The 15,905-nt window shown below is 40.6% G+C and overlaps 1 protein-coding gene across 4 annotated transcripts in view; it reads left to right on the top strand.

Annotated features, from left to right (window-relative positions):
- The window catches only part of GLI3 (GLI family zinc finger 3), a 209,533-nt gene that overhangs the window by 120,198 nt on the left and 73,430 nt on the right, over window positions 1–15,905 (top strand). The window lies entirely within an intron of this gene.

Here is a 15,905-nt window from a genome sequence, read left to right as displayed (position 1 = left end):
AGTTGCCTCATCCCCACGTGAGAGGTAGAGTGGCACGGGTTTGTCTGGTGGAGCCCAGTCCTGTGAAAGAGATTCTTTAAGAGGTTTTTATGTATTATGCTTTTGCAGAGAAGCAGTTCCTAGGTTTATCAGTAGCAAGGTATCTCTCAATGCTCGTCAGCACCGCCACTTACTGATTTACCCTGTCTGGGCAGTTAACAGTCCTTAGATGAATTCTCGGCTGCCAGTGAGAAGTGGTTCCCTAAGGCAGGCTTTCAAACTAGCATGCATTAAGAGATGATGGAAGCAAAAAGAATGGCCAACAAAGTCGTGCCTCGGGACACTGTTCTATGTAACATTTTTCTGTAGACTGAGGAATAACTAGGCATGACTTCAAGCTGTTGTGGCAATCCCTGTGTGCAGATGTGCATACAAGTGTGCATATTTATGTGTGCTCGTGCGCATGTTTCCTTTTTACATTATAGAGTGAGTATCTTTGCTTGGGTTTATCATGGACTGAGTAATTCTAGATCTCTGCAGTTAAAACTAATGGAAAGAGCTACTCAGAGTCTGAGAAGGATGGAAAATTGGAGGGAAAATGGTAACAAAACAAGAAGGAAAAATATTCATGGGCAAAACCATTGAGAACATGTGGATCATTACCTTAATTTAACATTTAACCAAAAATATATAGAATAGCTGCAATGCTTGAGTTCTGCTGCTTGAAATTTCTATTATCTCATTTTGTTATCAGCTTCAAAGAATGCAAACTCTAAATATAGTGCACATTCAGAGGCTCTGAGCCTGTGGTTTCTTGGACAAAATTCCTGTGTTCTTTGTGCTGTAGTCAGCAGTATTAGTCGAGTGAGCAGATATTGACTGTGGTATTCACGTGCAGTGAACCAGAAGCAAGCCAACTCTATAGAGGCTGCTGTCAAACTTGTTGCAGTGGTCTGTGAGGTACTGGACTGTGACAGACTCCTTTTTTTTCAGTACAATTCTTCCACTCATGTTAAATCTTGCTTCAAAGAGAACTGAAATGTTACAGTCTTAGCTCTTTTTTTTCCCTTTTCTTTTTTAAAGTGTAGTGGTGAGATTCCTGTGTTGTGAATTGGAAGTTCCTAAAGTGAGAGTAGGTATAAACTCAAAGAAATGTAAGCAATGAGTACATCTGCGGTTTAGGAACACAGAGCATCTTCATCATACTCTCATACAGTCTTTCCCTGACTTAGAATTCATCCTCCCCCAACAAAAACATCAGGTCCTATAATCTTGGAGTATCGATTGAATGTAGTTTAGACTTTTTCTTTCCTAACGGATGAAAAACTGGAAGTTAAATTAATACCTTGTTTCCCTTTTTGTCACCATATAGATATATTTATGCATGTGCCTATATTTGTTTGCATATATGTAGCAAAACACAGGCTCCTGAGCTGGTGTCAGCAGTGCTTCTGAGGTGCAGAAAACTAACTAGCCATCCCCTTGCATTTTCTCTGTTATATGATGCCAGGGAAAAAACCTCAATGATACCTTTATTTCACTGAAAGGTGAGCAAGTTTGAGCTGGCTCTCTGCCAAAATCTCCAATGCTCAATGAAAGCCTGCTTCCCAGAGAGAGAAGAAAAAAACCGAACAGCCAAAGCTATAGCAAAATATATATATTTTACATATAAAACAGATACATACAGTGAGAATACTATATACATATAACCCCAGAAACCCCCAAATAGCTTCCTAAAAGGGAAGAGGAGAAGGGAGAAGGGAAAAAGGACAAAAAATGGATGCAAAGGGACAGAAACAAAACAGGTATGCACAATCTAAAAACCCGGTAACCAGCAAGATAAAGAACTGGCAAAATCTCACCACTTCCCTTGAGAGAAGCAGGATGGCTGGACACGGCCCAACACTCTCCCCTCACGTGTGGCAGACAACAGCAATCGCTGCAGGCCTCAGCTCCAGATAAGCAAGACTGAGACAGGGACCCACCGTTCTCGAACCTCGCCGGAAAGGAAGAGAGCGAGGTCTCGCTGGTCGGCTTATTTATACCTGAGGTTACGTGAAGGGATAGCATGGAATACTTCCTTGGTCACCCTCCTAGTTCCTTCTTGGTTACAAGCTGGTCTCCAGGAAGGCCTAGGGTTTAAACTATCACAAAGAAATGTGCTCGATGAGTGTTTTATCTGTGTGCCTCGGGGTAGGCTGGGCCAACATTTATGACTGATGTTATCGATTAATAGAGGAAACAATTTAAAGAAAAATGTTATGCTGTTTGATTTTCGCTTTTAGGATACATGACCAAGAAATGACTTGGGACCTTATTTTAGAGGAAGGTTTACATTGAAGATGGACCCTATGAAGTTACCATTAAAGAGCAGGTGCTTAATCCCTTCCAGCACTGCATGTGTAGGTCTGAATTTACAATACACTATGACTGCATTTATAGTCAGCTTTATAGGGGTGTTGGCAATTTTCTGGAGACTCTGTGGAGGTTAGACACAAAGGCAATATGTCCTGAAGCCCATGAGTCAAGAATACAAAGCTTCTGAAGGAATGAATTGACCTATCATCTTCTTGAAAGCATTATTTATGAGGTGTTGTGACCATTGGTGTTAAGGATCAACAGAAAATTAGGGAGCATTTCACATGAGGGAGAATTTCTAAACATATCAGATTTAAGTGGCTATCTCTTTAAAGATACACATCTTTGAGTCTTGTAACTCCTGTTGAAATTCAGCCTAGATTTATCATGCCTTTTCCACTGGCCCATGGAAGGAAAGATTGATAGTCTAGTCCAGTTTATAGAGGCCACCAACGCAAATAGCCCCATTTAACAACATTGTAGACAGATTTGGCAGGGGAGGGCAGGAGCTGAATGACCAGGGGCAATCAGGTGTTCTCTCTTTCACCCTGGAAGATCACTATCAGTGTATATCATCAGGACACTACCAAGGAAGCTTTCATAGCTGCCTCTGTCTTTTGCCATAGTCATTCCTTGGACACCACGCTTCCATCCTTTTCCGGGAACTGTGTTTCTACTCCTGTGATTAGATTGAATTGCAAGGTGCCAAAGGAGCAGATGTGTAGGTTGTCCTGCTTGTGCAGGTATATTCCATGTTGGCAAGTTTGTTCCCCTTGGGGTTTTCATCTGCACACCTAGCTACCTACTCTGTTTAGAGAACTAATAATATAGATAATGCATTTACCTCAAAGACTTCAAAACTGAATGTACTACTTCTCCAAAAAATGTGCAGCCAGAACACTAATTTGCTTTATACTTAGTGTTTGTTTTCCCCTACAGTCACATTAAAAGTGGTGTTTTCACCCATTTCTGGTTCTTGAGGTTGTTCAAAGTTACAGCTTTGCCCAGGAAATGCTTTTTAACTCCGTTTTTTCACACAAATAGAACAATAATAGTAGTGTGAAGCCTTTATCTTTTGTTTCTTCTGGGGGCTATGGTGTTCCAGCCATTATATATTCACCATTTGTGAGAACTAACTTGCAGTCTGGACTACATAGCAGCAAAATGGCTTTCAGTGCGTGAAGGATCAAAAAGAAGCTGGCCTGACTGAGGCAAGACTTCTCAGACCAACAAAAGAACTGAGTGTTTTCCTCATCTTATTTGGTTGCACCTGAGCCAGCTCCCATACCTGGACCTTCAATACTGGCAGAGAAAATATGAGAAATGATTGTTAGCGGAATATTTTTCTTCCCCCCTCCAAACTTAACAGCATTCACCTTCGATATAAGTTCATATATCCTACTGCTCTCATGGATGTTGCTCCTTATCCACGACTTGCACACGTGCTATTTGTGGTGGTACTTTGAGGATAGGAGAAGCTTGGAAGCTGTTGTGTTTTCATAAGGTCACTCCTTGACTCGCAGTCCTGTGTACAGCATAATGTGTGCACTGTACAGCTGGTATTGTCACTCAGGTGTGCTCTTAAAGTGGATTTTCTTCCCCAAATCATATATTTGTCTTGGGGAAGGGGGAGGAGGCATTTCAGAAAATAATCTGTGTATTTTATACAGAAATGTATATATATATAATTTTATAGAGGAATTTCTGTACATCTGTATAAGTTATTTTTTTCTGCTGCAAGTAGTAGTGTTAGATGAAAAATTCTAGCTGGTACTGTCTGTCCAGTAACAGTCACTAATCCTTGTGAATATCAATTTTAGGCTGTCTGCTTATGTTAGTACAGAGATTTGAAGCAAATCCAACCATACCTCAACAGAAATGATTAATGCTGAACCTTCACATCACAGTTCCTGTCATGATTGTGGTCCTTTAAAATTAGAATTTTAGTCAAATGTTCCCTTCACAACCAAATCTGGGTAGTAAGTACAATAGGAGAGACTTTTAATGACTGAATTTGTCTTTTGTTTTTGCCTAAGTGTTTTTGTTTTAAACAGTGAAGATATTATTTTAGCACATAAAAGCAGAATTAAAGAGAAGATTTCTCTCTTCCCCAAATCCCAGTTTAGTAATATTGTGGATGTGACTTACGGTAGGCACTAGAAATGAAAAGATTTGTTTTGCTTTGGTTTTGAAATTGTGAAAAGAGTGTTTCTTGGCATCACAGAAAATACATTGAGGACAGTGTTCATTTGAGGTAACATGAGAGGCTTTTCGGGGGCTTTGTCAGGAGAAGGAACACCTGCCATAATTAAGGGAAGAAGAGAAGCTGAAATTTGCTGAAACAGTAGTGGAAATTTGCTGAAACAATAGTGAGCATGGCAATCTTGAGTGCGAGGTAGGGAGGTTTAAAAAATCGTCAGTGAATAAACGAAATGAGGAGAGAGGTACTTAAGTCCTAAAAGTGCTAAAAACTTAATTCACTAAAAATTTAAAACCATTAAATTATGGGAGTAATAACACATTAATTGAAAATACTGTTTTGCGAGAGAACAGAGTATTTGTGAAATTCATATATCAGTTGATTTCACAGTTTGATTTTACTATATGCGTCATACCCACAAGAAAATCTTCCTGTGAATAGCACATGAGTTTTGTTGAGTTTTAGGACCAACATCAAGCTCTTCTTTCTGGTCAGGTAATCCCCCCTGGTGGATGCAGTAATCTGGTCCTCACACTGCGGCAGTGGATCTCAAGTAACAATGCTGTTTTTCTATGGAGAGTATTGCTGCACATAGGCAGGAGCACTCTTTGCATGCAGATGGCATCCTCTTCTGATCTGTGAATGGTAGAGAGAGAAAGGAAGAGTAATTGTAGAAATCATTTCAACCCTCTTCGCTTTGTCCCATTTGGTTTTTTCTTCTTCTCCCAGTCCTTCATACATGTATGTATGTATGCGTACCTTCTCTGTCCTACATAACGACTTCAAGGTTATTTTTTAAAGAACTTCAGGCATTTCCTGAATGTTTTTGAACCAGTTCACCATTTACCGGTATATTGCTTTTATAGAAGTCGTCTTTGATGAGTTTTTTGTCACATGCCCCACTGAAGTTTCAGTGTACTCAAGCCCTAGAAAAGCCAGTATTTGAGCGTCTTTGTTTTCTTTGTTGAGCTGTTTATTTTGCTTTCTTCCCACACAGTTCCCTGGCCTCACTCTGACAACTGCTTTTCTGCATGAATTACATTCCTCGGGGCCGCAAGTCTCCTAATTCTTCCAGTCGATTTGATTCCTGCCTGTGTGATTAGTCCTCTGCTTCAGCACACAGTTGGTCTTTGCCAAGCAGGCTGCTTGCTAAGTGCCTTTAACATGAAGACCTAACTACATTTTTTAACCTCATTAGTCTGTAGGGCACTGCTTCATTCCGGCTTAATAACATGGCCACTATTGAATCATCACTTGCTCTAAAACAGGTTACAAAAAGGTTACCTAAGTTGTCTGGTTTTCTTTTTGTATGACTGTGCTTTTGCTGGATAAGCTTTTTTAGCACATGTCCATTTTTAGCATGTAAGTTGCTTTTTGAAAGGAGACCCATCGACTCTACTGAGGTAGATTTGTAATGTTAAGAAATTTCGTATTTGTATGTTTAAAAAGAAACTCAGCACCTATGTGGAAACAGAAAGACTAAGTAATAAAACTAGTAAGAAAATGTGGTTTTGGAAAAAAATGGTAAGAAGGACCCTAAGATTAGCTCAGCTTCTTAGAGCCTGGTGCTAATAACACCAAGGTTGTGGGCTTGATCCCTGTATGGGCCATTCACTAAGAGATGGACTCAATGATCCTTGTGGGTCCCTTCCAGCTCAGAATATCCTGTGAAATTAATACCTATGCTGGTAAGGCTTGGCAAAACTGATAAAAATTTCCTACTTGTTTCAGCTTTAGAATTACAAAGGCCTCATCCTCACCAATTTAAATGCAGACTTCTCACTGTAATGCTGGATTTACAGCAATGTGGCCACGGTCTGCCTGGCTTCAGTTTGTCTTGTGGGTTCAATTTTTAGCTGAATGTATTGCCACTAAAATTTAGATTTCAGTTGCAATCGTGTATAAACTCAAATGGAAAAGACATTACAGGACTTCCAAATATTGTAGAGGCAGTAAGGAAAAAAAGTTTCCTAAGAAGACAGTGTTACCAGGGAGCCGGGGGAAGAAAGGAGGCACTAGGTCACATGCCACTTGTGATGGTGCATTTGTGCAGTTGCATAGCACAGCCACTCAGATGGTGAGACTTCATGATTAATGGTGTTTATTCTTGACAGAAGCCTCCTTTATTTATCTGCAATACAGTTTAGTGATTTTATCAGTCACCTGAATGAAAAATATTCAGTCATACCAATATTGCAGTGTAAATTGAGTAGAGTCACTTTTTATTATATCTTTCAGCCTTATCATCTGCACAGTAATTTTCTAGCAGGGGTTTGATATAGAAAGGCTGGATTTAGCTGTACTTGACACAAAGCCTCTTCAATTTCCCCTAAAAGTTCAGGCTACTCTTAGAAATGTGTATAAATATATATATATAAAAAACCCTCTTATCCAAGCAATTTCAGGATTTGAAAGACTAAAGATAAAATGCACAAACCTGGATGTGAGAAATGTTGTTCATATGAAAACATCTAATAACTCTGAAGCCACTGGTGAAATGCTCTTTAGTGTTTAAGCTTGTGGCTTAGTGCAGTTCTTTTTGCATGGCTACGTAGTCTGACTTTCTTCTAATCAATCATCATCCAACTCCAATCAGCATACAGGCAGAGCCTATCGTTCATCCTGGGTGTAATTTCAGAGTTGAAGACTATAATGGCCACATACAGCACATTAGTCACTGCGATAACAGCTAGTGGCACTCCTGAGGAAGGGGGAGGACGGGGGAGAAGGGGAATAAAATTCTTCTCATTCTCACAGTGCATTAGTGAAATAGGAGCAAATGTTAAACAAATGTTTATTCAATTAGCTGACTTAACAACATTAAGTGTGAGAAAGCTTCTGACGCTCCTTTTTTTTTAGGGAGGGGAGGAAGAGGCAACGGAAGGGAGAAGGGGGTACATGAATGCAGTCAGACTTCATATATGCCCACATACACATTTGATGATGCCTCTGTGGTTAAACACTTCAAGAGATGGCTCTGCCTGTAACCTAGAGGAGGCTAAAATTTGAATAGCAAATGAGACCACCTTTAGCGCATCGAAAGAGAATTGCAGAGCAGAGAAGTTTGCTGTAGGAATGCAGCTGGCAATTTTGCTGCCCAGTCTGTTATTACTAACAACAGATAATGAGTAGGCTGTAGAACTTTCAGATTTTTCTGCTTCTCTTTGTGCTACAGTATAGTTTGAAGAGGAAATGGTGTGTGGAGGTCCATGGCAGCCTTATTCAAATAACATTTGCTTGGACTGTTCATCTGTTTTATATTCGTGATGATGATTTCTACATCAAATGCAGCATTGATATATTATCCTCAATATATTAATGACCACAGGTCAGTAGACTTGGAATCAGCTGAAGGCAGGGGAGGAAAAATTTACCAGCACTGAGGTTGGGCTGTGCTATGAAGCTATAAGGTCTTACTTTACTTATAGTTCATAGAAGTCAGCACAAACTGAGCAAAATAAGGCAATGCTTGGGTAAGGCTCTAGCCAAAGGAAGTGATGAAAATCACATCGTATCTTGTTAGCATTACTTTTATTTACTGTTTACATTACTGCAATGTCCAACAGCTCTGTACAGGATGGGAGCTCTGCTGAGTGTTGTGCAAATACAAGGAGCTCTGCCAGGAAGAGCTCGCAGTTGGACCTCTTTGGCAAATGAACTCTGGTGAGTCAGCACTGGCGGCCTTGAGAGTTACCAGCCCCAGCTGTTTTCCTCACCCTGGGGATTATCCCTTGTTCCTCAGCAGGGTTGTGTGCCTTTGCCCCGTTTACAGTCTGGCAGCTTTGCTCTGGCTCCCTGAAACCGAGCAATGAAGTGGTTAGAGGCAGAGAGATGTGATGCCTATGCTGGGAGGGGCACCGGCTGGGTAGTTGGGGGCTTACCCAGCTTACATAGCTGCCACAAAATTTGCAAGATAACCTCTGCAAGAAGCCTAGAAGGCAAGTGGCATTTGGAGGGAGTAGTTATAGTTGTTCACTTTTTTGTATGTTTGCACCCTTTGTGCAAACAAAGTAAATCCATGTAATCCTCCCCTAGTCACTGATTTCTTTGCAGCATCCTGAGAAAGATTTGGAGAAAGGAGAGGCAAGCTGGGATGCTCTGTATGCAAAGACCAAGTGGGCAGTGTTTCAGAGGAGTGCCAGAGGCAGTGACAATGGTGGGTGGGTGGACAGAAGGAAGAGGAAAAAGAGAGGCAGGTTGTTGGGGGGGAGATTACCATTGTGTGAGGAGGAGAACAAGCAAACTGGACTTGAGAAATACTGGGAGACACTAGATAGTTTTATTTGCATTTTTCATAATGAAGGAAATAAATCAGTCAAAACTCTATCAGCATACACATTTAAGGAATATATATCAAGATTCCAAGTCAAGACTTGTGTAATGAAGTGAACGTACCTTTCCTCCATGGCATGTGAAGCAGCAGTTGCTTGCTGTAGTCAGTACAGGTGTTACTGTGGGCTGAAGGTCACCAGTGTTACAGGTGACCTTATGTAAACAACATGTTAAATAATGGCATGAATATTCATTGCTTTTCATGTCATAAACTCTTCTTGAGGGAATCCACAAGCTGATGGCTGGGTTATTTATGAAGTATTACAAGGAGCAGAGGGTGCATGTAAAAAACCTGGATCTGTGTTCAGGCAGTCCGTCAGTTGAAAAATAGGAATACAGTCACTGACTAAGGATTTAGTGCCCTGATTAATGTAGCCAATTTTTAACTGTAACTACATAATGTTAACACTTCCCAAAGAAGGAAAGGGGAACCAGAGTAATAATCTTTTGCTGTCGGTCATCACATAATTGTCATGCATGATTTCCAGCACCATGAACATCTCTTGTGCAGTCATTTGTGTCTTTTTTCTTTTCTGCAATGATACCTTTTAACTTTATGAGGGAGAAACTTTTTGTTCTAACCCCAAGTAAGGTTATTTGTATATTTTAGGAATTTACATATCAAAACTGCACACATTTTGGAAGGCATTGTCTTTGCCTCAATGAGAAAATATTAATAACACAGGATCTCTTGATCTGACCTTTCCACTGTAGAACATTTTCTGAGTGCTTTACCACAATTTTACACATGGAGAAACAGCGGATGAGGAAGACAGCAAACTTATGCAAGGTGACAGCCAATAAGTGATGGAAACCAAACCAGAGCCTGTGTACCTTAAACCCTGATCTAGCTCCTCTTATGCATGAACTGCATAGACACTGACCCATTCATGGTTTATTTGAATATATATTTACCGAATGGAAGGTTGCTACCAAATCAGATTCTGTAACTTACTTTCCCATACTGAGTACCGTTCCAGTGTGAATTTTGGAGGAAAAGTGAGCAAATATTCACTAGGTGTTGGAACATGGAAAACTATATAGGAAATCAAGAGGGTTTTTTTTTATATATTAGGACTTAAACATGTTCTTTTTTTCCTTCTTCTTCATTTCCACCATTAAGAAAATATAGTTAACAGTGCTTACTCTTTTGCAGCACTTGAACTGTTTTACATGAAGTGTGCTCTGACATTTTCATGTATTCAAATAATTCTTTAAGTGTTCATAATCAATTGCTTAGTTTTCCTAAGTCCAAGAATGTGATATAGCAGCTTTGAGGCAGTGAGTGATTTTAGGGGAATGAACTGCCTATTTTAAGATGTAAATTCAAAAAAAAAAAGTATTAAAAATTATATTATTGATTTTCCATACTATATATTTATGAGTTTGATTGTTTACCAATTCAATTAGAAGTGCAAAGAGAAAAAGAACTTGCATTTTAAAAATGCTCAGTGCTGGCCTCAATCTCCTTGCATTGAAGTCTCAAAGCTCAATTTTCTTAATATAAAAAGCTTTTATTATTAGCCAGTTATTGACTGCTGGTGCTCAAGATTCAGTCTATACAAAGAACTGTGGCATTAAACATACAATACAAATTTAACATAGGAGATATTACCAAAGGAATTGAGCCATGTGCTTTAGAAGAGGAGTCACTACATACCAAGAAAGTCCTTATTGTTTGTTCATCTTCCAGGATCTACTAGAAATAAAAGTGTTCATGTTTTGTCTGCAGACATCAGAAGAATATTACAGGAAAAGAAAAAAGGAAAAAGAAAAAAAAAAAAGTATCATAGGCAGTTTAAAGAGTTTAATATTTTTCAATTCTCCAGGCAGGACTGAATTGAACAGTTATCGGAGAAACAGTGTGGATATCATTGCTGTGAGAGTTATGCCATCAATGGTTGCTCCAGCATTGAATAACGTACTGTTAAATGATTAAATATCGAGGTTTGAACTTTGACACTTTCATAATATAACAAGATGGATGAAAAGGCAATAATAAATTAGGTTATGTTACAATATTTCATCCGACTTCGTTGACAAGCTTTGTTCTGTGAGATAGATTATTGTTCCATCTGTAACCTCAGCTCAGTGTCATATTTACAATGTTATAGTTAAGAATCACTTGCTGTTTTCAATATAAATGTATTTTTCAACAGATTCATAAAAGAGCCATTTAAAAATTTATCAGGACAAAACTTGGCATTAAGATTTCCAGTCCTGGAGTTATAGTTTCCTTTAAAATCAGAAAGGGCTTAAATCACCATGAATTTTTTTTCTTTTTTAAAAATGTTGTGCTTAGAAGAGGCTTTTGCCCAAGCACAGCTTAAAGTTATTTGGAAACGATTTATGACAGATCACTTCTCTAACACCAAACCAGCCTCAGAATTTTCATCCAGATTTTCCTGTGACACAGACCTTTGTGGCTGTCTCGAGTGGCTTTACATCTGCTTCCAGAAAATATTGCTATTGAAGAATGTGCTCTGATGAGTGGCAGGGTCATGGAGCCAGCTGCAGTTTTCACAGTTGCAAGCGATACAAGAACAGGGACAATTTGCACTGTATTGATATTTTGGTATGTCTTAAAACAGTTCAAGGACTCCAAAGCAAGCTAAGTACCCTGAGGCCACCAATTGGCCATAATGGTCTTGAGCAGCCTCACCTGAGACCTCTACCAGCACCTCATACACCCAGGAGCCCCTTTTAAGCTGAGCTGCCTGATCTGTGTTGTAGGTAGTGCCTATTTTTGGTCCTGTCCTTGGCTGAGCTCATGACCCTCCCTGTAGGTAGCTGTTCTGGATGGAGCCCTCAGAGCCACGGTGTAGTTTGTCTTTTCTCCTGTCTTTGTCCCTATCTCCTTCTGCGCTTGACTGGCCCAGCCCAGACCTGGTTTGTTACTTTGCCTTGTCTCAGACTGCTGATAGACTGTGTTGCCAGCACGTGGCTCTTGTCACTCAGCTCAGATCTGGTGGCATAGGGTGCACTGCTTGTGCATGGCTCCTGGCTTGCCTTCTCTTAGGGAGCAACTGGCCCTTGCTGCTCACCAGCACCCTGAACTGAGTCTCTTTTCTTCCCATCCCCTCCTTCAATTTCTGGGCTAACCACTCTAACTCAGTTACATGCATAAATCCATGTAAGATAGTATCATGGACTTTGGGCTGATCCTCTGCCTGGCTCTTCACTAGGTCTATATGAATAACTGTATGACTGGAAAAAGTGTTCCTGAATCTTGTCAGTATGGCACTGAGAGGGTGGTTGAAAGGCCTTGTAGTCAACAAGCACTGTGTTGGCTTACCTACCTGGGGACTTTCACCTCTAGTCATAGCCAGACAGCAGTATTTCACCTGCACAAGTTGAGTGCTCCATTAGTACCAAAGAAAGGGATAGGATTTGAGTTCAGACAATCTGATCTTCTTCATTGTAAAACTGGCTAACATTTAAGTAAAAAAACAGCCTAAAGTACATGGTAGGAGCCCCCCTATCCCAGTTCTCTCTGCTTATGGAAAGAATGTGTGACCCTTTCAGGATAATACTAGATAAAGATCTGTGCATGCAGATCATTTTGAAATGCATATAGCTTGTTCATGCTTGCTGCATCATCTCTCAGGTTCCCATGATCTTCCTTTCCCAGTTATAAAAGGGCTGTATGGGCTGAAAAGGAAATTGTATTTGGTTAGCTTTTTGTGGTGGTTAAAATCCAAGCCGGCTGCTAGGCAGTCTTCTTGTGCAGATTTCATCTGTTGCAGCTGTAAGCAACAAAACAAAATGACACACCATTTTCATGACCAATAACTGAAATCTTACATATAGCTCACCTGTGGTTCAGCAGTGGTCAGAAAAAAACATTTAAAAAAACCACTGGCTTCACACGCTTTGGATTTACCATACCCTGCTCACAGCTTCTGAACTGGTGTGACCATGTAAATTTTTAATATTGTCCAGACACCTCTGTAACATTCATCAAAAAAGAAGTGTCATGACTAATAGGAAAAAAATACACCTGTTTGCCCTTACACTGATCTCACTGCCTCAGCACGTGTGAGCCATTCGCCTGCTGAGTAGTTGAGATTTCCCAGAGCATCGGAGTCGGGACAAGAAGAAGCTGGCAGGCTGGATATAAGTGGGGAGTGGGAAGTCTTGTGTTAGATATGGAAGCTGTGTGGCACGCATGATATTTTGCCTCTTTAGCAGCGAGCAGGAAGGCCTTCTGGACAGAAAGGAGGAAACTCCTTCACAGCCAGCCCTGTTCTCTGTTCCTTCTTATTTATGTCAGGGTTGTAGATATAATCAAGGCTACTGAGAAAATAATAAAATCATCCTAATGTAACAGGATAAAAATTAGTGATGAAACACAGCCATAGGATCTCTTTTACACACAAACCTGGATATCTCTAACTTCAAGTATGTATTGAAAGTATGATAGGCTTTGTATTAAATTTGAGTTGAGTTTGGAGGATCTCTAGGAATAGACATAGGGGACCCAATTCAGAAAACAGCATGCATCTGCTTCGCTCCCTCCCTAATGTTTTCTGAGTATGTCATTTAACAGGAAAACCCCTGCACAGGAGAGGATGCAGAGCAAGTTCTCCCTCTTAGGCTTTACAGGTGAGGCAGAAATTTTCAAGCAGTATCACTGAAAATCTTCTTGCCTCTTCTTATGCTGAAGCATCATTGCATCCCGTGAAGTAGCGTCAGACCCAAGGCACACCACCATTTGCCAGGACACACAACTAGATTGTAGGACGTTTGGCTAAAGAGTACTGAGTTTGAAGGAGAGTCCCCAGCTTTTTACCCTGCTCATGGCAGCAGAGTTGGACTAGATGACCTGTAAAGATACCTTCCAACCCAAACGATTCTGTTGTTCTATACATGTGAAATAAAAACTATTAGGGGATAGACTGCCAGCCAAATCTGAAGATCTGATTTGCTCGTCACTGAATGAGTGTCTGCAGAGCCACTTCTGGGCTGTACTGTTTCCTGTTTACAGAACAAAAGTAATTCTTTAGTGGTACACAATGAAGTTGCAAAGCAACAGTAAGGGTGTTTGGTTGCACCCTTTCTAAAAGTCACATTTTAGTTTGAAGGAGGGAGTTAATACTTGTGAAAGATGTTCATAGTGAAGTTTAATCATAGAGGGAAAGGAAAGGAAGAATATGTGATGTTTATATCAGGATGACTCAAACTGTGGGACTGAGAACAGATGAAGGCATGAGAGAAAAAGGGGTCTGTGGGGAAAGGAGGCTCTGGAAACAGAGGATCAAGAAAAGTCTAGTCTGAAAGTGAACAGAGAAGTTAGAAGCATGTTAAAATCAGATGCTGGAGAGAAATTGAGACATATCAGAGTCTGGAGCTGGGAATTCTGTGTGGAATCTGATGACTATTTTTGCCTCAGATAATACTGTTTATATGTCTGCTGTTGATTGAAGTTACCCAGGTCAGTGTCCTTTCCCTAGCATCCTTAGAAAACTGAGGAGCTCAGAGGAGCAGACAGAGAAAGAGGCAGGGTTGGGGAGAAGGAGAAGCGGTTGAGTCCTGGTGTCCTTGAATGGCTCCTGTTGGATACAGAGAGAGAAGCTGACAGCCTGGCTCTTAATCTTGCTCCTGCAGCAGCATTTGGCTGTTGGCCAGCTGGAGAGTGAATCACTGAGGTTGATGCAGACTTTCAGCCTTCTTGCATAAGCATTTGAACAGTTTTCTGTTCAATATGCACCAGATGAGGCCAGGACTTCTGCCTGCCTGCATGGTTTTTGTGTTCCTAACTCTGAGTTGAGATCACATTAAAAAAAAATAAGACTTGTAAAATGACATCCAAACTTAGTTTCTTTGTTAATCTTGTATTAAATTTGCTATACTACTGTATTTTCCTCACTGCCAGGATGGGAAACTCACTCTGTAATGTGATATTCAGCTGTAGTATTTTTGCTTCGTACATCGCCATGAGTTTTAAAGCTCCTGTCTACTACATTTGGCATCATAGGGAACCATGAGACAGCAAATGCTCCATGGCTGGTGCGGTTTCACAGTAGCAAGACTAAAGATGCGCTTCCACTGTAAAACAAAGGTACTTTAAAACCATGCAGAGAAAAAGTTCTCTGAAAAAAAGATGTCTGTTTTGCACAATGGTGGAAAATGCCTTCTGGTTTCAGGTTCTCGGTGCATTTTAAATATGGTGAAGGTGTACTAGTGAGGGGTTAGGCTTCATCTGGGTCACTTGCTTGGGTGCCAAAGGAGTGATTGCACAGCTGGTACCTGCTGCACAGGATGAATGCAGCTCTCTAACAAACTTTGGAGCGAGGAGGTAATTTCATATGGGAAGGCTAAACAGGCTTACCTTGTAGAAAGCTGTAGGAAGGCAAGAAGCAAAAAAGTCAAATAGGGAAGGGAAAAGGAAGAGAAAAACACATCAGGAGAAATCTTCATTCTTCAGGTTTTATGAGCTCTCATGGATTTAGTAGGAGGGAAGCTGGCATCATGTTAGGAATTCATGACTTTGATCACTGCCCCACTCATATTGCTAGCATTTCTGAGCTGATGGCAGGGTAGAATTGGCTCCTACATAAGATTATGTTCTGTTGGCCTTTTAGGTGATGACAACTACCTCCATTGATCATGTTGTGTGTATGGTAAAGGAAAAAAATACATTTCTTGTTTGATTACTCCTTGTAAGCCAACAGCATCAAAGGAACAGCCTGCCCTCACTGCTCTCACAGCTGCTGCCTGTGTCTGTGCTGTATATATGCTAAATTAATTGGAAAAACAGGGACAAAAAGGCATTTAGTTCGGGTCAACCAGTTGGACTACAGCAAATGCATGACAGGCTTAATCATTGTCTTTTGCCAAAGAGCACGTTGGCAAGGGCAGGCACTCCAACCCCCTTCTGATGAAAACTGGACTTTTTCCAGTCCCTTTGGAGATGGGATGCTGTTAGAGAAAGGTCTCCACGCAGATCCCAGACGCTGTCATATCGACAGGGTGGGTTGATGGGGAGGGTTACGGCAAGTTATTTATCTTTTGTCAGCTGTGAACTCAGCTTTCA

Source organism: Pseudopipra pipra, chromosome 1, assembly GCF_036250125.1.
Source record: "Pseudopipra pipra isolate bDixPip1 chromosome 1, bDixPip1.hap1, whole genome shotgun sequence".
In the NCBI taxonomy this organism is placed as follows: domain Eukaryota; kingdom Metazoa; phylum Chordata; class Aves; order Passeriformes; family Pipridae; genus Pseudopipra; species Pseudopipra pipra.
This window is presented reverse-complemented; position numbering and strand designations above follow the sequence as displayed.